Source organism: Myotis yumanensis, unplaced genomic scaffold (assembly GCF_028538775.1).
Source record: "Myotis yumanensis isolate MYYU_CA2020_CCGP unplaced genomic scaffold, mMyoYum1.0.hap1 SCAF_1, whole genome shotgun sequence".
Classification (NCBI taxonomy): domain Eukaryota; kingdom Metazoa; phylum Chordata; class Mammalia; order Chiroptera; family Vespertilionidae; genus Myotis; species Myotis yumanensis.
The window spans coordinates 106,393,974-106,421,164 of NW_027223752.1; the positions used below are offsets into that span (position 1 = coordinate 106,393,974).

General features: G+C 44.2%; 1 long non-coding RNA gene across 1 annotated transcript in view; it reads left to right on the forward strand.

The window, feature by feature from the left end:
- LOC139019878 (uncharacterized) overlaps positions 1–23,235 on the forward strand; it is a 50,600-nt gene extending 27,365 nt beyond the window's left edge. Inside the window, exon 3 of the long non-coding RNA XR_011473159.1 lies at positions 23,219–23,235. This is a non-coding gene — a long non-coding RNA (uncharacterized lncRNA). The remainder of the gene's footprint in view (positions 1–23,218) is intronic.
- The last annotated feature ends 3,956 nt before the right edge of the window (positions 23,236–27,191 follow it).

The following is a 27,191-nucleotide window of genomic DNA, read 5'->3' on the forward strand; positions in this document are numbered from 1 at the left end:
ATCAAAGCCTTATGAAAGGCTAGTAAATATCTCTTTTTAAAAATGTTTTATTCATTTCAGAGAGAGTGAAACATCAATAATGAGAGAGAATCAATGATTGGCTGCCTCCTGCACACCCCACACTGGGGATCAAGTCCGTAATCCAGGCATGTGTCCTGACCGGGAATAGAACTGTGACCTCCAGGTTCCTAAGTAGATGCTCAACCACTGAGCCATGCTGGCCAGGTTAGTAAATATCTCTTAAAGGGTGTGTACCTTTCAGCTGACTCCTGGAGATATAAGTTTGAAATCCTAAAGGGGTGCCTCTGACCTGTGTCACTGGCCTTCTGCTATAACATCTAATAGTGAACAGAGATGTTGCTGAGTTCTGTAACTCAAAGAGTAAATAAATATTAAAAAGGTGTTGGGGAAGGGAAGTTTGGTGGTCTCTTGGAGAGCCTCCAGACATCATCTTGGCTATGGCCCACTGAAAGAAAGCAGCCTTTCTAGTTACCCTTTAGATAGGTGCCATTATGGACTATACATGGGGACTATGAGAGTGTAAGTCACTGAATTGATCCAACAATCACTGGGTCTTCTTTTCATTTGTTGAAGGGGAGGGCTAACGCTTGGCGCTCTTCTCTGGAATGTTATGTCATGTTTCTTACAGACCATACTCAACAATTTCATTAAGGTACCAGGTAACTGTACCTTTTCTGTAATAATGGACCCACTGAGTTGCCATATGCGGGTCTGCAGAGAATCCAGTTTTCGTGCCCATGTTGTGCCACTAAAACAATGTCATCAATAGAGTGGACGTTTTTTGTTCCCTCTGATAGTGGACTTTTTCATATCCTGTCCTTTGCATTGGTGACACATATTCAGAAAATTTTGGAAGTATAGTAGTTTTGTATGGTAACCCAATGCACAAAGGATTATACTAATCATATGCCGGAAGCCGGTCCATCCTTGCTGCTTGACACAGTCGCTGCAGGAAAGAAACATCTGCCCAGCATATGTTTCAATGGACCTGGCATATATAGCATACTGTTCTTAATATGTTTGCTCCCTTTAGCGCCATGTGTTTTAACCAAGGTCACCTCTCCGAGAAAGGTTGTTTCCCCAGGTGGGGATCTTTCCTTGAGGTTAGGGAGGGGATACAACCCCTTAATTAAGTGCCAGGCGGGTAGTTAAGCTACATAATCTTTACTCCCTGGAATGGAGATAAGAAACGCCCTAACCTTTGTAATAGAAATTGACAGGATTAAAATTGGCTGGTATAAATACGGATGTAACAAGACAATAAACATCAGATCCTCATCAGTTCCTAACCAGAACTCCGACCAGAACTTTGGCTGGAGATCCTGGCTATAGGTCCTGACTAGGCTGCTGATCAACTGAAGGCTGTCTTCGTGTCATTCCTTCTTCGCCGACTCCGTCCACACCTTGGGGAACCCCTGGACCCGCTGGGGTTGGACCCCAGCAATCATAATCATCCACAATAAAGGGATGCTGAAAAGAGCATTCATGATAGAAGATGCATACCAAGTTCCCTCAAGTTTGCACAATACCTTGTATTACCATCACATCAGATATCATAGGTGTAAGGGCTATACTTCAACACTGAGCTGCTTATATCAATTGACTGTGTATCCTATGTCATGGGCAGAGTTTGATTGAGTTAATGAATGGTTAAAGTTTCATGGAGAACTTTCATTTCATTAAACTCAGCAATTAGAGCAGCTCTTTTTTCCCTCACAGGCAGTGTTTTAGAAGACAAAAGGCATTGGGTGCTAGTAATTGGACAGGTTCATGGTCTTCCACATGTCAGCTGAAATGACCCTAATTGTAGCAATTCCCCCAGGGCTGAGGAGTTAATACATAGTAGTGATTCGCATTGACAATTAATCTATTCCAATAATACTAATACATGTACTAGTGGGGTCATAACAATGGAGTTCGTAATGATCTAAAGAAGCATACCTACAGTTGGACCTGAGTAAGAATCCTTTTGGTAATGGCCTCAGACCAAATGGGACACTTACCCAGATCCTATACCCTTACCCAGTTGAAAATTATATGTTTTCCCCTCATTCTGGAGTCAGGAGTTATGGCAATCACAGGCACATAGCAGCAGTATCCAAAAGGTTCAAGAAATTGTATTCTTTTAATATATATATATATTTTTATTGATTTCAGAGAGGAAAGGGAGAGGAAGAGAGAGATAGAAACATCAATGATGAGAGAGAATCTGCACACCACCCACTGGGGATTGAGCCTGCAATCCCTGCATATGCCCTGACTGGGATCAAACCATGACCTCATGGTTCATAGGTCAACGCTCAGCCACTGAGCCATGCCAGCTGGGCTTAAGGAGATTTAATTGAGCTTAATATCCAGCAAGGTTGTCATGAATGAATTGGTTTAAAATTTCATCATGTACTGTCCTCATTCCATCAGTGGACTACCAGTGTGGCTCAAAGCGACACTGTCTCTATTGCAATGGTGGTACAAACACGTTGGAGTGTCAAGGAACTAATCACTAGTGGGCCATCCTGTCAGAGCCAAAAGAATAGTAAGTACCCAGCTGAGGAAGTAGAGAGTCTCAGATGTGTGCTTTTATTACCCCCCACCCCACACACACACACACTTTTTTCCACTTCTTTGGCTAATAGGCCACTGTCAAAGTTTTCTGAAGAAGTTGTTCTGTAGTCACAAGCCCAACAATATGCTTTTCTCATTCACTAAGCTTAATAAGATCAAGGAAGGCAAACTACCTAAGTCTTTAAGATCTCATTTGCTTCTAGGCAAAGTAAACCTATCGCTCTCATTCTTTTTCATGAAAACACAAGCCTCAATAATTTATGGTGTTAGAGGTTGACTATAAGTTCCAGGAGTATGGTCAGAACTAACAATAGCTGTTGGCATGCAGGACCTCCAATGACTTTAGGTCCCATTGCTGGTGGATCATAAGTAGCCACAAATTGCTTCTCTAACTTTCTCAGGCTTCCTTTGATGAATCTCTAATTTGACCCAGCAAGTATCTTGGCCAGTGAATCAAGCTCTAAAGAAAAGGAACTTTGTTTCTCCTCAGAACTGAAAAGTTTGTTCTATCTAATAAAGAAGAAATATGCTAATTAACCTTCATGCTGTTGTAAAGATGGTAGCACCCATAGCCAATAAGGAAGGAATATGCTAATTGACTGCCCCACCCTCAAAGATGGTGGCGCCCACAGCCAATAAGGAGGGAATATGCTAATTGACAGCCACGCCCTCAAAGATGGTGGCACCCATAGCCACAAGATGGCCAACAGGAGAGGGCAGTTGTGGGCAACCAGGGAAGCAGGGGAAGACAGTTAGGGGTGACCAGCAGAGGAGGGCAGTTGGGAGAGACCAGGCTGGCAGGGGAGGGCAGTTTGGGCAATTGGGCTGACAGGGGAGCAGTTAGGCGTCGATCAAGCTGACAGGCAGAAGCGGTTAGGGACAATCAGGCAGGAAGGCAGGCAGGTGAGTGGTTGGGAGCCAGCAGTCCCTGATTGTTAAAGGGATATCCGACTGCAGGTTTAGGCCTGATCCCACAGGGGTCCCAGATTGGAGAGGGTGCAGGCTGGGCTGAGGGACACTCCCTCCCCAGTGCACAAATTTTGTGCACCAGGCCTCTAATCTACACTAATTAAAGACAAAGATGCTAATTGACTGTACCTTTGCTACACCCAAGCCATGCCCATCAGCCAATCAGAGCTACTATATGCAAATTAACCCAACCAAGATGGTGCCGACAGCCACGAAGGTGGAGCAAGCAGGAGGCTTGGTTGCCCCGGTGATGGAGGAAGCCAAGCTTCCCGCCTGCCCTGGCTGGCTGTGGCCTTCGCAAAAGGCAACAAAGTTTCAATTATAGAAGCTAAATAAATCCCAGATATCTGCTTCCAGCCAGCCTCCACTGGGAGCTTGGGTGGCTGGGGGCTGTGGCCAGCCTACAAAGAGCCATCAGCCCCTCACCTAGTCTGGCCAGAAACCCCAGCAGGGACCCCTACCCTAAGGGGCTGTGGCCAGCCTGCAAACAGCCCTCAGCCCCTCACCCAGGATGGCCAGGCACCCCAGGGGATACCCCCACCCTGAAGGGGCTGTGGCCAGCCTGCAAACAGCCATCAGCCCCTCACCCAGGCAGGCCAGGCACCCCATGGGGGACCCCAACCCTGAAGGAGCTTGGCCAGCCTGCAAAGAGTCATAAGCCCCTCATCCAGGCTGGCCAGGCACCCCAGAGGAAACCCCTACCCTGAAGGGGTTGTGGCCAGCCTGAAAACAGCCATCAGCCCCTCACCTAGGATGGCCACACCCTCATGGGGTGAGGGTCCCCACTGGGGACTTGGCCAGCCTGCAAACAGCCATCAGCCCCTCACTCATGCTGGCCACACCCTAATGGGGTGTGGGTCCTCACTGGGGGGCTTGGCCAGCCTGAAAACAGCAATCAGCCCTTCACCCAGACTGGCCAGGCACCCCAGCAAAACTCCCGACCGTGAGGGGGGTGTGGCCAGCCTGAAAACGGCACTCAAGCCCCTCACCCATGCTCGCCAGGCACTCCAGTGGGGACTCCCACCCTGAAAGGGGTGTGGCCACCCTGAAAATGGCCCTCAGCCCCTCACCCAGGCTAGCCAGACACCCCAGCAGGGACCTCTACCATGAAGGAGCTGTGGCCAGCCTGCAAACAGCCATCAGCCCCTCACCTGGGCTGGCAACACACTCATGACATAAGAGTCCCTGCTGAGGGGCTTGACCAGCCTGCAAACAGCCATCAGCCCCTCACCCAGGCTGTCCAGGCACCGCATGGGGACCTGCACCCTGATTCGGGACACCCTTCAGGGCAAACCAGCCAGCCCCCACCCATGCACCAGGCCTCTATACTATATAATAAAAGGGTAATATGCAACCTGACCGCAACAGCAGAGCAACTGGGAATCACTGGTCACTATGACACACACTGACCACCAGGTGGCAGACACTCAATGCAGAAGCTGCTCCCTGGTGGTCAGTGCACTCCCAACAGGGGGAGCTCTGCTCAGCCACAAGCCAGGCTGATGGCTGCCAGCACAGCGGTGGTGGCGGAAGCCTCTCCTGCCTCCTCAACAGCACTAAGGATGTCCAGCTGCAGCTCAGGCCTGCTCCCCGCTGGCAAGTGGACATCCCTCGAGGGCTCCTGGGCTGCCAGCCTCCAAACAGCCATCAGCCCTCACCCAGGCTGGCCAGGCACCCCAGCGGAGACCCCCCCCCCTGAAGGGGCTGTGGCCAGCCTGCAAACAGCCATCAGCCCCTCACCCAGGCTGGCCAGGCACCCCAGTGGAGACTCCCACCCTGAAGGGGCTGTGGCCCACCTGCAAACAGCCATCAGCCCCTCACCCAGGCTGGCCAGGCACCCCATGGGGGACCCCCACCCTGGAGGGGCTATGGCCAGCCTGAAAATAGCCATCAGCCCCTCACCTAGCATTTACCAGTCTGATTGCCAGCTTAGGCCCAATCCCCTTGGAGCGGGCCTAAGCCAGCAGGTGGTCATTTCCCAAGGGGTCCCAGACTGGGAGAGGGCACAAGCCTGGCTGAGGGACCCTCCCAGGTGCACAAATTTTTGTGCACTGGTCCTCTAGTCTATCTACACTAATAAAAGAGAAACATGGTAATTGGCGTACGACCGCTACCCTTCCCATTGGCTAATCAGCGTATCCTTATGCAAATTAACTGTCAGCCAAGATGGCGGCCGGCAGCCAGGCACTGAAGCGAGCAGGGAGGTTTGCTTCCTCCAGGAACTGCAGACTCCAATGTTCCCCGCCTCACTTGCCGGCCTCTCAACTGCAACTCTAAGCAACTATTACTATGTTGCAAATAAGAAGATAAACAAAACCGGCTTTCAGTCAGCCCTGGACCGCAACATTGTATCCATGTTTTCAGCAGCGAGGCCTCAGAGCTAAAGCTGGCCCAGAATAAAAAAAAAAAAGAAAACAAGGAGCAGTTGGAAGCTTTTAGTCAACTGCCAGCGGGAAAACAGCCCTCAGCCCCTCAGCCAGCCTGGCCAGGCACCCCAGTGGGGACCCCCACCCTGATCCAGGACACCCTTCAGGGCAAACCAGCTGGCCTCTACCCGTGTACCAGGCCTCTATCCTATATAGTAAAAGGGTAATATGCCTCCCGGCACCGGGATCAGCGGAGCAGCGAGGCCTCCCGGCACCAGGATCAGCGTGACAGGGGGCAGCGCCCAATCCCCCTGATCCGCCCTGCTCTGTGCCTGATAGGGGGGAGCTCCCCAATCCCCTGATTGCCCTGCGGCTCTGTGTTTGACAGGGTGCAGTACCCCAACCCCCCGTCCCCACGGGCCCTGCTCTGTGTGTGACAGGGTAGAGCCATAACCTCTCCATTGGCCCTGCCTTGAGTGTGACAGTGGCGGTGCCCCAACCCCCTGATCGGCCCTGCTTTGTGGGTAATAGAGGGTGGTGCCCCAACCCCCCTCCATGGGTCTTGCTCTGTGTGTGACAGGGTAGAGCCATAACCTCCCCATTGGCCCTGCCCTGAGTGTGACAGGGTGCAGCGCCCCAAACCCCTGATCCACCCTGCTCTGTGCATGACAGGGGGGAGCTCCTGAACCCCCTGATCTGCCCTGCTCTGTGCATGACAGGGGGTGGCGCTGCAACCTCCCCATCGACCCTGCCTTGAGTGTAACAGGGGGCGGTGCCCCAACCCCCCAATCAGTCTACCCTGAAAGTGACTGAGGGTGGCATTGCAACCTCCCGATCCGCCCTGCTCTGTGCATGACGGGGCAGCGCCCCAACTCCCCAATCAGCCCTGCTCTGAGCCTGACCAGGGGCTGCACTTAGGGATTGGGCCTGCCCTCTGCCACCCGGGAGCAGGCCTAAGCCAGCAGGTCGTTACCTCCTGAGGGGTCCCAGACTGTGAGAGGGCACAGGCCGGGCTAGGGGACTCCCCCCCCCAGTGCACAAATTTTTGTGCACCGGGCCTCTAGTATATATATAAAAGCATAAGCACTACCCCCTGGTGGTCAGTGCGCTCCCCAGCCAACCTCCCACAGCTGGACAACCTCACATTGTCCCTTCCCCCCAGCTGGCCAAACTTCCCATAGCCTCTCCCCCCCAGCTGGCCAACCTCCTGTGGCCCTGCCTACTGGCTGGCCAACCTCCCAGGGCCCTTCCCCCTGGACTGGCCACCTCCCTCAGCCCCAATTGGCCCCCTATCGCTGGCCGGGCCGAGGGACCTCACCCATGCACACGAATCCATGCACTGGACCTCTAGTAAACATAAAATAGCATTCTCCTAGAGCACCCTGCATGGTCCATTGCACTGTCCAAAACACATTTACCTAATGGCCAAAGTGTTCCAGGTGGCTTTCTGATGCTAATGATCCTGGCACACCCCAGCAAAATGGAATGAGTTGTATAGGAGGACCCCCCCCCCAGAGAAAAGGGCCTTGTTATTTAATGGTTTTACACATTCTTTGTCCTTGGGAGGGATTAACGAGAGGGCGAGGATTAGAAAAGTCCTAAATGTAAGTTGGAGAAAATTTTCTTTAAGCCACCCTTCTTCTCATGAGTTGGTTTAGACAGAGGCAGTGCCTGAACATTGCAGTGTCTCAGTCAAAAGCTACTCTCACCATAAGGAGACCTCCAGTTGAAAGTGACAGGCTAAGAATACAGTATGGGTAAGAGCATGGTGTGGGACAGGGCAGAAGGCTGAGTTCATGACTGCATCTATCTCCAGTGTCTATAGTGCACTGGTTGTGCATCGAGTCTCTTTAAGTCTCTTATGGTTTGAGAAGCTTCCTTCCCCACTGGTAAATGCCAGGTAATCCTATCTAATAATAGACAAACAGGGTAATTGACTGTACCTTCGCTATGCCTCCCATTGGCTAATCAGCATGATATGCAAATTAACCGCCAACAAAGATGGCAGTTACTTTGCATAAGTAGGCGCCCAGCAGCTATCCGCTATCGGAGCCTGCAATCAGAGCTGAGAGGTCCCCTGCCCAGGCCTGACGTCTTGGTCAAAAGCGTTAGGCCTGGGCATGGGTGGAGCAGGAATGGTGGGGAGCAGCAGGGAGCCAGCAATGGTGGGGATCAGGGGCAGAGCCGGCAATCATGGGGAGCTGGGGGTCCCCTGCCCAGGCCAAATCCTGGGCCACAGGAATTAGGCCTGGGCAGGTGCAGAGCAGGAGATCGTGGACAGCTGGGGGTTCCCTGCCCAGGCCTAATGCTTCTGCAGAGGCCTTAGGTCTGGGCAGGGGTGGTGCCAGAGATCATGGGTAGCAGGGGCGGAGCCAGCGATGGTGGGAGCTGGGGGTCCTCTGCCCAGGTCTAATGCCTTGGTCAGAAGCATTAGGCCTGGGCAGCGGTGGTTCCAGCAATTGGGGGTAGCAGGGGCTGAGCCGATGATTGAGGGAGCTGGAGGTCCCCTTCCCAGAGCTAATGACTCTGCCAGAGGCGTTAGGCCTGGGCAGGGGCCAAGCCGGCAATTGGTGTGAACTACAGAGTGTCGAGTAACACTCCCTCAACATTCTGCATGGAGTAGGGTTCGGTATCTGAAAGAGGAGCTGCACAACAAACGAGAGAGAAATGACACAAGATAATTTTGCAATATTGGGGGACCAGGCGGGCAAGTCCCGAAGGACTTCCACCTAAGCTCAGGCCACTCCGATCTTTTATTGAGGTCAGGGTAGCCTTAGGCAAGGAGGTTTCAATGACACACAGATCAGCAGACAATTTCCAGGAATAGACAAAGTATCTGATTAGCTCATCAGTAGATGATTTCCAGGAATAGGCAGAGTATCTGATCAACAATAATCAACAAGGATCTACATAAGTATCTAAGGAATTAAGGGAACTAAGGTGGGGATGATGCTTCAACTATTATTACCTAAATTAACTGGGTGGTTCCTAGATTAACTGGGTGGTGCACAGTTCTGACCTTTGCTAGGACTTCAAAGGTTACTAGCTTTTGGGTGTCTCTGTCTAAACTCAGCTAGTGAAGACAATGAATGGACTCTGGCAACAGAGGAAACACCTTTTCTGACTGCTCATTGGCTTAGCTCCCTCTATGCCACTGGTAATATTCTTAGTAACTTGGGTAATAAGAATCCAAATAAGTGATCTAGGGTATTTTACCACACTCCTGGAGAAAAAAAGGAAGGTCCACTGCTGGAGGGTTAAGAAATGTCATATCCTGTCCTAGCCGGTTTTGCTCAATGGATAATGCCTCGGCCTGCCCACTGCTGGGTCTGGGTTCAATTCTGACTAAGGGCATGTACCTAGGTTGCAGGCTCCTCCCTGGCCTGGGCCCAGGTCAGGGCTCATGGAGGAGGCAACCAATCAAAGTGTTCCTCTCACTTTGATGTTTCTCTCTGTCTTTCCCTTTCTCTTCCACATTCTCTAAAAATCAATGGAAACATATCCTCAGGTGAGGATAAAAAAAGAAAGAAAGAAAGATATGTCATATCCTATGAAAGACACATTTTGAAAATGCCTAAAGAAAGTTGTCATTTTTTCATGGTAAAGGGACTGGAGTCTGTGTTGATGAAAACACCTTGGTGGCTGCAACAGCAGGATGATGGGGCTGGTGCCTTGCCCTAATCAGCCCAGTTGCCTCCTACAAAGGGAGGCCAGACTGTGGCTTACGCCTGCTCCCCAAGGGGAGCAGGGATCAGGGAGTAGGACATCCCCTGAGGGCTCCCAGTATGTGATAGGGGACAGCTGGGCTGAGAGATGCCCCCCCCTCCAGTGCACAAATTTTTGTGCACCGGGCAGGCCTCTAGTGCCTTATAATTGTCTATGATTGTGACTGGAAGATCAGAAAAAGATCTTGCCTGGGTTCAGGTTCCTTATTAATACATTTATACATACACATATATTCATACACACATTTGAATATGAACATGCATTGGTTTATTTATTTATTTATTTATTTATTTATTTATTATTGTTTAAGGTATTACAAATAGTAGTACATATGTCTTTTTTTTTCCCTCCACCAACCTTCCCACGGCTTCCCCTACCCCATGGCACTTGCCCTCCTGTCTCCGCCCCCAGTGTTTTGGATCTGTTGATTTTGCTTATATGCATGCATACAAGTCCTTTGGTTGATCTCTTACTCCCCCAACCTTCCCTTACATTCCTGCTGTAGTTTGACAGTCTATTCAATGCTTCTTTGCCTCTATTTTGTTCAACAGTTTGTAATGTTCCTTATTATCCATAAATGAGTGAGATCATGGGGTATTTATCTTTCACTGACTGGCTTATTTCACTTAGCATAATGCTTTCCAGATCGATCCATGCTCTTGCAAATGATAAGAATTCCTTCTTTTTTACAGCAGCATAGTATTCCATTCTGTATACCAAAGGTTTCTAATCCATTCATCTGCTGATGGGCACTTAGGCTGTTTCCAATCTTAGCTATTGTAAATTGTGCTGCTATGAACATAGGGGTGCATATATCCTTTTGATTGGTGTTTCTGTATTCTTGGGATATATTCCTAGAAGAGGTATTACTGGGTCAAATGGCAGTTACATTTTTAGTTTTTTGAGAGAACTCCATACTGTTTTCCACAGTGGCTGCACCAGTCTGCATTCCCACCAGCAGTGCAGTAGGATTTCTTTTTCTCTGCATCCTCTCCAGCACTTGTCATTCGTTGATTTGTTGATGATAGCCATTCTGACAGGTGTGAGATGGTACCTCATTGTTGTTTTGATTTGCATCTCTCAGATGATTTTAGTGACTTTGAGCATGTTTTCATATATCTCTTGGATTTTTGAATGTCCTCTTTCAAAAAGTGTCTATTTAGGTCCTTTGCCCATTTTTTGATTGGATTGTTTATCTTCCTTTTGTTAAGTTGTATGAGTTCCTTGTAAATGTTGGAGATTAAACCCTTACCAGTGATAACATTGGCAAATATGTTCTCCCATGCAGTGGGCTTTCTTTTGTTTTGTTTATGGTTTCTTTTGCTGTGCAGAAGATTTTTATTTTGATGTAGTCCCATTTATTTATTTTCTCTTTAGTTTCCATTGCCCTAGGAGCTGTATTGGTAAAAATATTGCTATGATAAATATCTGCTATTTTGTTGCCTATGGCCTCTTCTAAGATTTTTATGGTTTCCCCTCTTATGTTTAAGTCCTTTATCCATTTTGAGTTTATCTTTGTGTATGGTGTATGTTTGTGGTGTAGTTTCATTTTTTTCCCAAATATCTGTCCAGTTTTCCCAACACGATTTATTGAAGAGACTGTCTTATCTCTATTGTATGCTCTAGCCTTCTTTGTCAACTATTAATTGAGCATACTGGCTTGTGTTGATCTCTGGGTTCTCTGTTCTGTTCCACTGTCTATATTTCTGTTCTTGTACCAGTACCAGGCAGCTTTGAGAACAGTGGCTTCGTAGTATAGCTTGATAGCCGGTATTGTGATCTCTCCAACATTGTTCTTCTTTGTCAAGATTGCCACAGCTTTTGGGGTCTTTTTTTATTCCAGATGAATTTTTGGAGAATTTGTTCTAGGTCTGTGAAATATGCCGTTGGTATTTTAATGGGGATTACGTTGAATTTATAGATTGCTTTGGGTAGTATGGACATTTTGATGATGTTGATTCTACCAATCCAAGAACATGGTATGTTCTTCCATCTGTTTATGTCTTCCTCTATCTCATTTTTCAACGTCCTGTAGTTTTCTGAGTAGAGGTCTTTTACCTCTTTAGTTAAGTTTATTCATAGGTATCTTAAATTTTTTTTGTTGCAATGGTAAATGGGATTGCTTTTTTAGTCTCACTTTCTGTAAGTTCAATATTGGTGTATAGAAATGCCATAGATTTCTTGGCGTTAATTTTGTATCCTGCTACATTGCTGAATTTATTTATTAAGTCTAGTAGTGTTTTTATGGAGTCTTTGGAGTTTTCTATGTACAATATCATGTCATCTGTGAATAAGGAGAGTTTTACCTCTTCTCTTTCAATTTGGATGCTTTTTATTTCATCTTCTTGTTTGATCACAATGGCTAGTACTTCCAGTACTATGTCCAAGAGGAGTGGTGAGCATGGGCATCCCTGCCTCGGTCCTATTCTTAGGAGAAATTGTTTTAATTTTTCCCATTGAGTGTGATGTTGGCTGTGGGTTTGTTGTATATGGCTTTTATTATGTTGGGGTACTTGAGGCCCAGTGCACAAAATTCATGCATGGGAAGGGGGGTCCCCTCAGGCCAGCCTACTCCCTATCCAATCCGGAACCCCTCTGGTGATGTCCAACTGCTGGTTTAGGCTCAATCCCGAGGGTCGGGCCTAAACTGGAAGTCAGTTCCCTCTCACAATCTTGGACCACTGGCTCCTATTTGCTTACCTGCCTGGTTGCCTGGTCATTCCTAACTACCACCCCCCCCCCCCACAGTCCCCTCACTGCCTCTGCCCCCCCCCCCCCCCTCAGTCTGGTTGCCTCTAACTGCCCCCCTCTGCTGGCCAGGTTGCCCCCAACTGTTCCCTCCCTGCCAGCCTGGTTGCTCCTAACTGTACCCCTCCCTGCTGACCTGGTCACCCCTTACTACCCCCCCTGATGGCCTAGTTGCCCCCACCTGCCCTTCTCTGCTGGCCTTGTCACCTCTAATGCCCTCCCTGCAGGCCTGGTTACCAACAACTGCCCCACCCCCACCAGACTAGTCACCTCTCACTGCCGCCCCACCAGCCTGGTTGCCTCTTATTCCCCCCTGCTGCCCCCATCTGCAGGCCTGGTTGCCCCTAACTTCCCCCCTATGCTGGCCTGGTCAACCCTAACTGCTTCCCCTATTGGCCTGGTCAACCCCAACTGCTCACCCCCTCCCTGCTGGCCTATTTGTCCCTCACTAACTTCCCTACTAGCCTGGTCACCCCACACAGTTCTTGTTCAGTCGTTTGGTCATGCCTCACTAACACCTCTGCTGGCCTGGTTACTCCACGCAGCCTACTGTTTGGTCATTTGGTCATCCCTCACTAACCCCCTGACAGCCTGGTCATAGGCAGCAATCTTGTGATGGCATGAGGGTTAATTGGCATATTACCTCTTTATTATATAGAATTATCCTTCTATTCCCACCTTGCTGAGAGTTTTTATCAAGAAAGGGTGTTGGATTTTGTCCAATGCTTTTTCTGCATCAATGAATATTATTATATTCCTCACTAAACCCCTGCCAGCCTGGTCATAGGCAGCCATCTTGTGAGGGCATGAGGGTTAATTAGCATATTACCTCTTTATTATATAAAATTATCCTTCTATTTCCACCTTGCTGAGAGTTTTTATCAAGAAAGGGTGTTGGATTTTGTCCAATGCTTTTTCTGAATCAATGAATATTATTATATTCCTCACTAAACCCCTGCCAGCCTGGTCATAGGCAGCCATCTTGTGAGGGCATGAGGGTTAATTTGCATTTTGTCAAATGCTTTTTCTTTTTTTAAAAATTGCTTTACTGTTTAAAGTATTACAAAGAGTATTACATATGTCTCCATTCTTTTCCCACCCTTGACAATCCCCTGGCCACCCCTAACCCCCAGGGTCTTATCTCCATTGGTTATGCATATATGCATGCATACAAGTCCTTCAGTTGATCTTTTACCCTCCCCTCCTACCCCACAACATTCCTTGGCCTTCCCGCTATAGTTCGACAGTCTGTTCGAGGCTGCTCTGCTTCTGTATCTATTTTTGTTCATAAGTTTATAATGGTCTTTATTATCCATAAATGAGTGAGATCATGTGGTACTTTTCCTAAATTGACTGGCTTATTTCACTTAGCATAATGCTCTCCAGTTCCATCCATTCTGTTGCAAATGGCAAGAATTCCTTCTTTTTTACAGCAGCATAGTATTTCATGTGTAGATGTACCACAGTTTTCTAATCCATTCATCTACTGATGGGGACTTAGGCTGTTTCCAGATCTGCTATGAACATAGGGGTGCATATATCCTTTCTGATTGATGTTTCTGTTTTCTTGGGATATATTCCTAGAAGTGGGATCACTGGGTCAAATGGGAGTTCCATTTTTAGTTTTTTGAGGAAATTCCATACTGTTGTCCACAGTGGCTGCACCAGTCTGCATTCCCACTAGCAGTACACAAGTATTCCTTTTTCTCCACATCCTCTCCAGCACTTGTCGTTTGTGGATTTGTTGATGATAGCCATTCTGACAGGTGTGAGATGGTACCTCATTGTTGTTTTGATTTGCATCTCTCAGATGATTAGTGACTTTGAGCATGTTTTCATATGTCTCTTGGATGTCTGAATGTCCTCTTTTGAAAAGTGTCTATTTAGGTCCTTTGCCCATTTTTTGATTGGATTGTTTATCTTCCTTTTGTTAAGTTGTAGGAGTTCCCTATAAATTTTGGAGATTAAATCCTTCTTTGTGAAAACAATGGCAAATATGTTTTCCCATGCAGTGGGCTTTCTTTTGTTTTGTTGATGGTTTCTTTTGTTGTGCAGAAGCTTTTTATTTTGATGTAGTCCCACTTGTTTATTTTCTCTTTAGTTTCCAATGCCCTAATTGCTAATACTTCCAGTACTATGTCGAACAGGAGTGGTGAGAGTGGGCATCCCTGTTTTGTTCCTGTTCTTAGGAGTAATGGTGGTAGTTTTTGTCCATTGAGTATGATGTTGGCTGTGGGTTTGTCATATATGGCTTTTATTATGTTGAGGTATGATCCTTCTATTCCCACCTTGCTGTGAGTTTTTATCAAAAATGGGTGTTGGATTTTGTCAAATGCTTTTTCTGCATCAATTGATATCAAATCCCCCGGTGCCAACAGTCCTGCGGATCTCTTTTCCACAGTCAGGGGCTGTGCCTGTCCCAAGAGACGTGGCTGTGTGCTGTGGGGTCTCCCTCTGACCCTCTGGGCTCAGAGGTCTGTCAAACTTTCCTGCCCAGATCCCTGGTTTTTACCTTTCCAGGGGAACTCTGCCCTTCCTGGCTGCAAACTGTCTCACCAGCTGAGTATACTTCGCCAATTCGGGGTGGGTGTTATTAGTTTCAGCTGCTCACTCCATTTGCTCTGGGACAAGCCCTGGGATGTGTCTGCCTATTCCGCCACCATGTTTTCGTCAAATGCTTTTTCTGCATCAATGGATATGATTATATGGTTGTTATCTCTCAGTTTGTTTATGTGGTGTATTACATTTATTGATTTGTGGATGTTGTACCATCCTTGCATCCCTGGAATAAATACCACTTGGTCATGGTTTATGATCTTTCTACTGTAATGCTGGATTCGATTTGCTAGAATTTTGTTGAGGATTTTGGCATCTATGTTCATGAGGGATATTTACCTGAAATTCCCTTTCTTTGTAGTTTTTTTTTTTTTTATCTGGTTTTAGGATTAGGGTAATGCTGGATTCATAGAAAGAGCTTGGAAGTGCTCCTTCCTCTTAAATTTTTTTGAATAGTCTGAGGAAGATAGATTTTATTTCTTCTTTGAATGTTTGATAAAACCCCCCTTTGATGCCGTCTGGTCCAGGGCTTTTTTTTGTTGGAAGTTTTTATTTTTTATTTTTATTATTGCTTCAATTTCCTCCATAGTTATCAGCCTATTCAGATTTTTTGATTCCTCCTGGTTGAGTTTTGGAAAGTCGTATTTTTTTTAGGAATATTTCCATTTCTTCTAGGTCAGTGTTTCTTAACCTTCCTAATACCATGACCCTTTAATACAGTTCCTCATGTTGCGGTGACCCCCAATTTCTTTGTTACAAATTGAACATAATTAATGCATAGTGATTAATCACAAAAACAATATGTAATTATATATGTGTTTTCCGATGGTCTTAGGTGACCCCTGTGAAAGGGTCATTCGACCCCCAAACGGGTCGTGACCCACAGGTTGAGAACCGCTGTTCTAGGTTGACCAATTTGTGGGAATAGAGTTGTTCATAGTATTTTTTTATGATTCTTCGTATTTCTGTGGAGTCTGTTGTTATTTCACCTCTTTCGTTTTTTATTTTGTTTATTTGGGTCCTCTCTCTTTGTTTCTTGGTGAGCCTGGATAGAGGTTCATCAATCTTGTTTATCCTTTCAAAGAACCAGATCTTGGTTTTATTTATCTTTTGTATTGATTTTTTGGTCTCTATGTCATTTATTTCCACTCTGATCTTTATTATTTCCTTCTTTCTGATCACACTGTATTTTTCTTGTTGCTCTCTTTTTAATTCCTCAAGTTGCAGAGTTAGATGGTTTATTACCAGTTTTTCTTGTTTTTTTTTGAGGTAGGCCTGTAATGCTATAAAATTCCCTCTCAGGACTGCTTTCACTGTGTCCCAAAGATTTTGTATTGTGGTTTCATTGTTATTTGTTTCCAGGATGTGTTTTATTTCTTCTTTGATCTTTTTGGTGACCCATTTAGTGTTTAATAGTGTGCTATACAGCCTCTAAGTGTTTAAATTTTTGTGATTGTTTTTACTGTAGTTGATTTCTAATTTTAAGCTATTGTTATCTGAGAAGACGCTTGATATGATTTAAATCTTCTTGAATTTAGGAGAAACTTTGCCTGTGTCCCAATTTGTGGTCTGTCTTTGGAAATGTCCCTTGTTGCACTTGAAAAGAATGTATATTCTGTAGTTTTGGGGTGAAATGCTCTGAAGATGTCAATTACGTCCATCTGATCTAGTGAGTCATTTAAGATTGATGTTTCTTTGCCAGGTTTTTGTCTAGAGGATTTATCCAGTGATATTCATGGTGTATTAAAGTTACTATGATTGTATTGCTGTCAATCTCTCCCCTCATATCTTCCAGAAGATTTTTTATGCATTTAGGTGCTCCTGCCTTGGGTGCATAAATGTTTACCAGAGTTATATCCTCTTGTTATATCGATCCCTTTAGAATTATAAAATCGCCTTTATTGTCTCCTCTTACGGTCTTCACTTTGAGGTCTATTTTTTCAGATATAAGTATTGCTACCCCAGCTTTTTTTTTCCATTTCCATTTGCCTGATAGATATTTTTCCATTCCTTCACTTTAAGTCTGTGTGAGTCCCTTTTTCTGAGGTGGGTCTCCTGTAGACAGCATATATATGGGTCATGTTTTCTTATCCATTCACTCACTTGATGTCTTTTGATTGAAGAATTTAATCCATTTATAGTTATTGTTATTATTGATAGGTACTTGTTTGTAGCCATTTCTTTACTTTATGCCTGTGTTCTTTTCTCCCTTTCTATTTCTTCTTTTTGCAGCATTCCCTTTAGCATTTCTTGCATGGCTAGTTTGTTAGTGATAAACTCCCTTAGCCTTTTTTTTGTCTGTAAAGCTCCTGATTTTCCCTTCAATTTTGATTGATAGTCTTGCAGGATAGAGTATTCTTGGATTCAGTGCTTTGCTTTGCATCACTTTGTATACATCCTTCCATTCCCTTCTAGCTTGATGTGTTTCTGTTGAGAAATCATTTGATAATCTGATGGGGGATCCTTTGTAGGTAACTATCTCTCTCTTGCAGCCTTTAAGATTCTCTCTTTGTCCTGAACATTTGCCATTGTAATTATGACGGGTCTTGGTGTGGGTCTTTTGTGATTCATCTTGCTTGGGTCTCTCTATACATGTGTAACTTTTTTCTTCCCCATATCTGGGAAGTATTCTGTCATTGTTCATTCAAATAGATTTTCTAATCCTTGCTGCTCTTCTTGTCCTTCTGGCAGCCCTATTATATGTATGTTACTTCATTTTGTGTTGTCCCAAAGCTCCCTCAGGCTCTCCTTCTGCTTTTTAATTTTTTTTCTCCAGTTGCTGTTCAGATTGAGCTTGTTTCTCCACCTTATCATCTAACTCACTTATTTGGACCTCTGCTTCTTCTAGTCTACTGTTGAAACCTTCCATGTTGTTTTTGATTGTAGCTATATCACTTTTGATTTCTTCCTGATTTTTGCATAGATTGTTGATTTTCTCATCCATCTGGTGTGTGAAGTGTACAGCCATTACTTTGAAGTCTTTTTCTGTCATGTTTCATGCTTTCATTTCACTTACTTCCTTTCTTGGTGACTCGTCATTTTCTTTCCTCTGGGGATTGTGTCGTCTCCCCATTCTGACTATCACCAGAAGTTTCAAAAGTCAAGTTGCGTGGGCCTGGTTCATGTGCAGTGGGAGCTTCGCACCACCCAAGTGTCACTGAAGAGCTCTGACTCCAAGACGTGTGGCTTCCATGGGTTGGTGGGAGCCACTTGTCCAGAATCAGAGTCACTGGAGCTCAGTGTGGCCTTGTGCAAGCACCAAGAATCAGGGACCCTGCCTGCACTGCGCTGAAACAGAGACCCCGCTGGTGTGTGCCAAAATCAGAGTCCCCTAGTGCATGCTAGGAGTCAGAGTTCCCCTGTGCCTGTACCGAGAATTGAGTACCAGAGTCTCTGTTGCTTGGTTCAGCCTCACGCTAAGAATCAGGGTCCCTGTGTGTGCATGTGCCAAGATTTGGAGTCACTGGCTCTTAGTGTGAATGCACTGTGAATCAGGGATCCAAGGTCCATGCGATGAGAAACAGAGTCAGGTCACTGGTGCTCAATGCTGCCTCTTGCATGGAGAATCAAGGTCCCAGGTCTGCTTGGGGGATCGGATTGCACAGTAGCACTGTGTCAGCAGTATGTTCACCCCATGCGCTGCGGAAAACAGACTTCCATGTGTGCTTTCCTAGAATCAATGTCAGGTGGCACTGCCGCCCTGTGTGGGCATGGGGTTTGGTCTCCCAATTGCATTGCGTGGAACCGATTCCCAGTGTTCGAGTACTCCTAGGCTTAAATTCCTGTAGCGGAGCTGCAGCCCTGTGTGAGGGGCAGGTCTAGCAGTTCCTATGGTGCTTCAGCGAGCCTGTGGGGAGGGGATTGGGCTCTGTGACTCACAGAAATCCACCGCCAGGATGTCTGCATTATTGGTGTCTGTGGGTCTGCAGCTGTGATCACAGGTCTCTGTCCCCAGTGGCTGCAGGGTCCCGGTTTGCATCTGAGACCAGACTGGGTGGTTCTGAGGTCAGGATCCTAGTCTCAAGAAGCTCTGTTTTTCAAGATGAAGTGGTCTCTGTGCCCATGCTGGCTGCCCCTGCAGTGTCCATGGTGGCAGTGGGGCTCTGCCATCTAAGACTCTGCATTGGTATATTTAGAATTCATGATAAATCTTGGAAATCTTCAATTCTAGTCCATCTCTTTAGGACATGTTCTTGCCTTCCTCCAGGTCATGTGTGAATGTCCTTTCTTCCACTGTGTGAATCCTGATTCTGAATTACATACTATATTTAATTATATATTTGCGTCTTGTTATGCTTGAAATGTTATTTTAGAATTGCTTAGCATATATATCTAGAAAACAAGCCTACTTAAAATATTTTGTCATGAATTTGAAGTATATATGTCAACTGCTTATATTGATGAGTTACTTGCATTAATACTTTTTTTTGCCAAGACCGGTTTGGCTCAGTGGATAGAGCGTCGGCCTGTGGACTGAAAGGTCCCAGGTTCGATTCCGGTCAAGGGCATGTACCTTGGTTGCGGGCACATCCCCAGTGGGAGGTGTGCAGGAGGCAGCTGGTCGATGTTTCTCTCTCATCGATGCTTCTGACTATCTCTCTCCCTTCCTCTCTGTAAAAAATCAATAAAAATATATTTTAAAAAAAATACTTTTTTTAAAAAAAAGTAGGTTCATTTCTTTAAGTTTGCTTTCAGTTTTAGTTTCTCTTTTGTGATTTAATTTCTCTTTTGAAATATATGAAAATTGAACCTGTGTCCAAAAGTAGAAAAAAATATGCAAAAAGGTACACTTAAAGGAGTACCATTTCTTTCCCAGTTCGTCCGTCTCCTTTCAACTTGTAGATAACCAAGTATATTGTTTTCTGATATCTCACTTGTGTTTTATGCTCCAAGTCTCCCTCTCTCTCTCTCTCTCTCTCTCTCTCTCTCTTTCTCCTTTTCCTTCTCTTTCTACCCCTATCATTTTCTTATTTTCCCTTCTTCCTAACCTAAAAGGTGGCATACAAGTATTCCCCTTTTGTTTCCACCCCCCCCCCACACACACACTTAATATTATCTCCTGGAAATGCCTTCAATTCAGGTTATAGAGGTCCTTATCATTTCTTTTACATCTGTATACTCAGCTGTTTGTATCACATTATTTGTCATAATTTACAAGGTTTATGGTATACATATGTGTGTATATATGTTTATAGTATATACAAATTTATGATATATGCAAGTTTGTTATATATATATATACATATATATGTTTATGTATATTAGCTTATTTATCCAGTTTCCCATGCTTGAACAGTTATGTATAATCCTATATAATAAAGAGGTAATATGCAAATTGACCATCACGCCCTTGCACAAGATGGCCACCCCATGTGGTCACAAGATAGCTGCCACAAGATGGCCGGCAGGGGAGGGCAGTTAGGGGCTACTGGGCCTGCAGGGGAAGGCAATTGGGGTGACCAGGTCAGCAGGGGAGGGCAGTTGGGGGCAATCGGGCCAGCAGGGCAGCAGTTAGGCATCAATCAGACTGGCAGAGGAGTGTTAGGGGGTGATCATGCTGGCAGGCAGAAGTGGTTAGGGGCAATCAGGCAGGAAGGCAGGCAGGCAAGCAGTTGGGAGACAGCAGTCCCAGATTGTGAGAGGTATGTTTGACTGCCAGTTGGATATCCCCTGAGGGGTCCCAGATTGGAGAAGGTGCAGGTTGGGCTGAGGGACAACACCCCCCCCCCCCCACCACAATGCACTGGGACTCTAGTTATAAATAATGCTAGAATTAATAGATTCTACATAGGCTTTTTTTTTTTTTTTTGAGATGTCAAAATATCTTTATTGCCTAAACTGGACTTTTTTTTTTAAATTAAATCTTTATTGTTCAGATTATTGCATTTGTTCCTCTTTTTTCCCCCCATAACTCCCCTCCTCCCAGTTCCCGCCCCACCCTCCGCCCTCATTCCCCACCCACTGTCCTCATCCATAGGTGCACGATTTTTGTCCAGTCTCTTCCCGCATCTCCCATATCCCTTTCCCCCTCAAGAATAGTCAGTCCATTCCCTTTCTATGTCCCTGATTCTATTATAATCAGCAGTTCATTCTGTACATCAGGTTATTTATTCACTTGATTCTTAGATTCACTTGTTGATAGATGCATGTTTGCTGTTCATAATTTGTATCTTTACCTTTTTCTTCTTCTTCCTCTTCTTAAAGGATACCTTTCAGCATTTCCTATAATACTGGTTTGGTGGTGATGAATTCCTTTAGCTTTTTCTTATCTGTGAAACTCTTTATCTGACCTTCAATTCTGAATGATAGCTTTGCTGGATAAAGTAATCTTGGTTGTAGGTTCTTGCTATTCATCACTTTGAATATTTATTGCCACTCCCTTCTGGCCTGCAAAGTTTCTGTTGAGAAATCAGCTGATAGTCGTATGGGTATTCCCTTGTAGGTAACTGAGTTTCTTTCTCTTGCTGCTTTTAAGATTCTCTCTTTGTCTTTTGCTCTTGGCATTTTAATGATGATTTGTCTTGGTGTGGTCCTCTTTGGATTCCTTTTGTTTGGGGTTCTCTGTGCTTCCTGGACCTGTAAGTCTATTTCTTTCACCAGGTAGGGGAAGTTTTCTGTCATTATTTCTTCAAATAGGCTTTCAATATCTTGCTCTCTCTCTTCTTCTGGCATCCCTATAATTAATATGTTGGTATGCTTGAAGTTGTCCCAGAGGCTCCTTACACTATTTTGATAAATTTTGATTCTTTTTTCTTTTTGCTTTCCTGGTTGTGTATTTTTTGTTTCTTCATATTTCAAATCTTTGACTTGATTCTTCGGATCCTCTAGTCTGCTGTTGGATCTCTGTATAATATTCTTAATTTCAGTCAGTGTATGCTTAATTTCTAGTTGGTTCTTTATCACAACATCGAGGGTCTCATTAGATTTCTTGAGGATCTCATCAAGTTTATCTGCAGTTTCTAGAAAATTATTGAAAGACCTTAAAAGTACATTTTTTAGCTCTATATCCTCCATTTCTGTCATGTTTCTTTGTCTCTGCATTTTTATGCTTTCTTGGTGCACCCCCTTGTGGTCTTTGTGCGCAGTCTTGTTGTAGTTAAGCCTTGATTGTTGTCGGCAATACTGGAGGTGATTTGCCCTCCAGGCTAACTGGCTATGAGAGTCAGCTGTGTCTGCAGTGGGAGAGCTTCTATGCTGGATCTCTAGGGCAGTGCTAATCTAGCGTTTGCCTAAGGCTATCCAGTAAATGCTTCTGTGCAGGGCTTGGGTGGGGCAGGTCCCACGGGATCTACAGGGCAGGCGGAGCGAGCAGTTATGGCTGCTCTCAGTTCCATCCCCAGGGGCTCTGCCTCTCAGAGTCTCAGCATCTGTTGCAATTCTCAGAGAGAAAGCTGCCTTTGATTTGCGACCAAAGCCAGACAGTCCTGCTTCTCCTGTTTGAGTCTGGGTCCCTAGAGACTCGCCCGGATCTGGAGCTCAGAGTCTGAAACTCCCTCCCAATTGAAAACAACAACCGCGCCCTCCAACACCAGCCCATGCACTCTGAACCTTAGTATTTCACTTCAGCACTGCGCCTCCTCTGAGTCTCGGCATGTTATTCTCTTTCCTCCTAGTTATAGAACTTCCACTCAGCCACCCTTCCTGTGGTTCTGCATGATGTCCGTTCCGTCCTTTAGTTGTATTTTTGAAGTGGTTGTTCGAGGCAGCAAACTCCAGCGTTAACCTATGCAGCCATCTTGGTTCCTCCTCCTACATAGGCATTTTAAAAATATATATTTTATTGATTTTTTTTAGAGAAAGAGGAAGAGAGAGGGAGAGAGAGATAGAAACAGTGAGAGGGAGAAACATTGATCAGCTACCTCCTGCATGCCTCTTACTGGGGGGGGTCAAGCTTTCAAACTAGGCATGTGCCCTGACCAGGAATCAAACACGTGATCTCCTGGTGCATGGGTTGAAGCTCAACCATTGAGCCACACTGGCCGGGCTATGTATGCATTTTTGTTGGTTGGTCTATGAAGCCTATATAATCTATAAAGTATATTGAAGACCAATATAAACTATATATGATGCTGAGAAATAACAAGAAAGCTTTAAGACACATCTATTGAAACTCTTCTCACAAAATAATTGTCAGATCTAACATTATGGCAATTTAGTCATACCTTCATAAAAATGAGAATGTTGCTATATACTTGTTATAAAATTTAAATATAGAGACTTATTAATAGATCTGTTTTTCTGTTTAGTAACTAAATATATCTCTTGTATAGCTTATGATACAGTACCAGATAATAATCTTATGGTTGAGAATCAAGAATCAATTTCAAAAACCCAAGTGCAAGTAAAGAAACGAAGAACCTCTACAGAGAAAAGACTCCTTAGTAAGTATAATCATTATATATAACTTTAAATTATTTTAAATTAATTATTACCAAAGATATTTTACTTTGCTTCATGCATCTGTGTTTTACTATATATTTTATAAAAATTTTGAACTTTGACCTAAAGTATCAATACCCTAAGATAACTAGAGAACAAAAGCTAAAGGATTCATAACTTTCGGTTAATATTTCTGGTCATCTGCTTGTGTGTCTCCCAAAGCCATTAACAGACTAATAATTGTCTTTCAAAGAGTGAGTACCTTTCAGTAAACTCCAAGAAGTTAGGAGTCAAAAAGCCCGATTTAATTTTCTGTCTTGTGCAGTTGCCTTATTTTAAAGTTTCTACTGGTAAAGAGATGTTGCTAAGACTTGTAACTTAAATGCAGGTCACAGTGGCTTAGGAGAAGAGTATTATGGAGGTCTGTTGGACAACCTCAAGAGCATCCTGTTGGTGGAAATCAACTCAAATAGAGGTCTTTTGGGTAACTTCATAGATGCCTGCAATCAGGATCCCATTGAGGGCAATGTGAGAGTGCCTGTAGCAGAATAATTCCACAAATTTCTAGGTTTCTTTTGTACTTGTTGTACTGACAGGGACAAAAATTTGGCAGTTGTCTCCTCTAGAATAAGACATATTGCCTCTTTCCAAGGATTTCACTTAGGTACAAGGTCCTTGTACCATGTCTGTATTAGTGGCCCACTTGTGTTAATGGATGTGGGTCAACTTAGCATCTAATCCTTCTTATGTACTAGCCTTGCCTGGGCCCACCAGGAAGGTATTATCAATATAGTGAAAGACTAGTGCAGTGTGAGAATATGACTTCTTCCAGCTCCTGGCCTTGTGGAAGGACATGGAAGGTGTATTGCAACCTGTTACACATAAGGCAAACTGATCCTAATCATCTATGTGGACAGGGATACTGAAAAGAGCATTTGCAATATAAATTGTTTCAGAACTCCTTCTCACAGCTTGGGCAAGAACCTCTATGGCAATCATAGAGGTAACACCAGTGTCCTGGGCTGTACCACAGTGTTAAGTTAGTCTATAGGCACCCAAGACTTTATGCACAGGTCAGCTTAGTTATTGAATTGAATGGAGTTAATAGTCTCATGGAGATCTTTGTAGTAGTTAAGCTCAGTAATGATGGCAATGATTTATTTTTCTTCCCCAGGTAGTTGTTTCTGGAGACAATATCTAGGTACTGGGAGTGTGGTAGATTTACATGCCCTACTAAAACGGTCATAACTACAGCAGTGCTCATCAAGGCTTGAGGCTGATTCAAGTTGGAATTCTCATAGGAAATACATCTATACTACATTTATAGTCATGTGGCTATAAAAATGGAGGTTTATAGTGCCCCAAAGGGACTCACTTATAGTCAGATCTGGGTAATGGTCAGACAGCATTAACTATTTCCCTTTCATCCTGTTCTCAGTTTGTGGAGAATATAGTCACTAGTAAATTAGTATATAAAGGGCCCAAGTTTTACAACCCCCACCCCCGTTCCAGTGCCTCTTTGAATTCTGACTTGGCATGCATCCTCAGATGCCACTGGAGACATAAGGACATTTGCCTAAGCCTTAATATTGTTTATTTTTGAAAGCTGAGAATTCTGGGTAAATGTAAACAGAGTTTTCTGATTTTTCTTAAGATTATTAGGAAGGCAGTAATAAGGGTCATCACTTTAATTCTTGTGATGCTATGTGCTGGTCCCTCCATGGCTCACTGCCACTCCAAAAGTTTCTTCTCCTTGAGAGTCCATTGCTGAGTAACTAGACAATGTTTTCAGTGGCAGGAAACTCATCACAGGTGGGTCAAACTTTTTGGAAAAACAAATTGCAGCCAGTAGAATTGTCTGAGGTGTTCATAGTGTTTTTCTTTCTCCCTATCCCCTTTCTTGTTTTCCTTGGCCTAACTGGCCACTGCAGGGAACTTAGACCCAGAGGGTCTGTTATGACACATCCAACAAGGTGCCACTGTCCCTCACTAAATTAATAAGATTACCTCCTTTATGGTGGAGACACACTACTCAAGTCTCAAGAGTTTCCTCAGGTTGCTGCTGGTAAAGTAAAATTGAGAAATCTGCATTCTTTTCATTCAACATGAAGCTTAAAAACTCACTGTGTCTATCAGCACTAGCCTGTCCATCAGTGCCAGATACATGCTTAGGGTACAACTCAGCTAGCAGTGCCTGCAGTGTTGTTTAGTGACCAACTAATTTGTTTTCTGGTTCATATTTCCTGTGTTTCATCTTATAGAGGTCAATATCTCTCTTCATTTCTTTCTTATTTTCTTTTCTTTTTAAATTAAAAGATAGCATACTAGATATCCTCTATTTCAGGATTTTTTTTTTCACTGAACATTCTTTCATAGAAATAACTCCAAATTAGTTTGTAGTTATCTTTTTTACTCATTTTATACCTGTATGTATAGCTGTTTGCATCACATTTTATCCCACAGTTTATATTATCACTAAAGGCCTGATGCATGAAATTCATTCAAGGCCCTTGCAGCCCCAGATTTGTCCAGAAGGTTGTCTTGAAGGACGTCTGGATGGTTGTTCGGCTGTCTGGTCTAATTAGCATATTATGCTTTTATTATTATAGATCATTTACATACCTTAATTTAATCTAAAAAATTCCTATGCTTGTACATTTAGGTAGTCATGAGTATTTTGCAATTACAAATATGCTGTAATGAATAACCTCACGAGTATGTATTTTTGTTGTTTGGGCTATGAATATGTATTAACTGAAAATATTAAAAAATGGAGTAAACTAGAGACTAACAGAACATTTGCAGATCAAGGATATTAATGATAGAACGGAATACCTTCCACACACACCTATTAAAATTTTTCTCATAGTCTTCACATCAGATCTAGCATTATGGGAATTTATAAAATTTTATGAAAATGAGTGGAGAAGCTGCTGTACACTTGTTATAAATTTGAAACTTAGAGATTTCATAATAGATTTTTGTTTAGTTTATTGGTCTAAATGCTTCTCTTTATGTAGCTCAGGATAAAGTACCAGATGAAAATTATATGCTTGAGCATCAAGATTCAATATCTAAATCAGACATTCAAGTGAAGAATCAAAGAACTGATAATGGGGAAGGACTTATTAGTAAGTATAAAAATTAAAGATAACTTCAAAATATTTTAAAATAAACTCATTAGATCTTTTTATTTTGTTTCATGAATATGTATTTGAGAATATGTTTTATAGAAGTTTTACACTTCAACTAAAGTATGAATACCCTAAGATAACTAGAGAAAAAAAACAACAACAGCAAAATCTATATCCGTTGGTTGAAATTTCTGGTCTTAAGATCATTTCATGACTATAGGACATGCATTCAGTATCCCCCAAGGCCCAATAGCAGGTGAATAGCTATTTCTCTAAAGAAGTGTGCCTTTCAGCTGACTCCAGATATTTATGATTGTGGCAGTGGCCCTCTGTCATAGGCTCTAATTAGCAAACAGATGTTTCTGAGATCTGTAAAGCCAACATCAGATGGCCATCAGAAGATCCTAGGGGAAGAGCAGCCTAGGAGGTTTGTTAGAGGGTCTCTAGAGAAACCTCTTGGTTGTGTACTTACTAAAAGGAAGCAGCCTTTCTGGTAACTCCATAAATGGGTTTCATCCAGGACTCCACATGGGGAAAATGAGAGTGCAAGTAATCAAAGAGTTCCACTAATTGCTGGGCCGCTTTTTATTTATTAGAATTGAGAGGCCAGAGTTTGGAAATCTTCTCTTCTGGAAGGAGATGATTTTCCCCTTTGATATCATCCCCAGGAATTGAACTAGGGCACCAGGTAACTATACCTTGTTTGTACTACTAGCTTAGCCAGAACTGT